Below are 786 nucleotides of genomic sequence, written 5' to 3' on the forward strand. Positions count from 1 at the left end.
CATGTGATTGTCAGATTCAAAATGGCAATACTATTTCATTTCAAATGACTAATGCCGAAGACATCGATGTTTCTGCAGCTCATTTCAGTTTTGACCACTTACAATTTTCCTAGATTCATACATCAGGCATTCCATATTCTGATTATTAATGGATGTTTGCAACTATTTCTTGATACTTTGAATTTTTCCCTCTCAGCAAATGTAGCTCCTGTCCTCATTCATGTTCAAGTCTACTTTGAGGAGTCAGGTCTTCTCTTTTATTAATTTGAGTGCTTTCCTACCTGAGGGCTCATATTCTGGAATTATATCTGACAATATTTTTGTGCTATTCACCATGTTTCAATATTCAATATTCGTGTGCTATCTGACAATGCTTCACTGCTATTCGTAAGTTTTTAGTGGCTAAATATTTTAAAGTAGTCTACCTCAGCTGCTGAGACTGTCTTAGTCTGGAAGCTCAGCTGAAACTGTCCACATGGGTGACCCAGCCAGCATGCACAGCAGCACGCAAGCCACCGCCGTGGGACAACTCAGACCAGTGATGGGTAGCAGCTTACGTTGTTGTTAAGTGCCGTCAAATTGGCTCATACTCCTAGCGAGCCAATACAGGGTTTCCAAGGAGCCATGAGTAAGTTTGAAAAACCAACCTTGTAGTTCAAACCAACCTTATAGTCCTGCACTTACACCACAACAAAAGTCAGTGGTGAACAACTGGTTGGGTTATATTTGACTATTGTTGTTGTTGTCATTGTTGTCAGGTGCCATCGAGTCAGAACCGACTCATAG

The sequence above is a fragment of the Chrysochloris asiatica genome, unplaced genomic scaffold, assembly GCF_000296735.1.
Source record: "Chrysochloris asiatica unplaced genomic scaffold, ChrAsi1.0 scaffold00361, whole genome shotgun sequence".
Classification (NCBI taxonomy): domain Eukaryota; kingdom Metazoa; phylum Chordata; class Mammalia; order Afrosoricida; family Chrysochloridae; genus Chrysochloris; species Chrysochloris asiatica.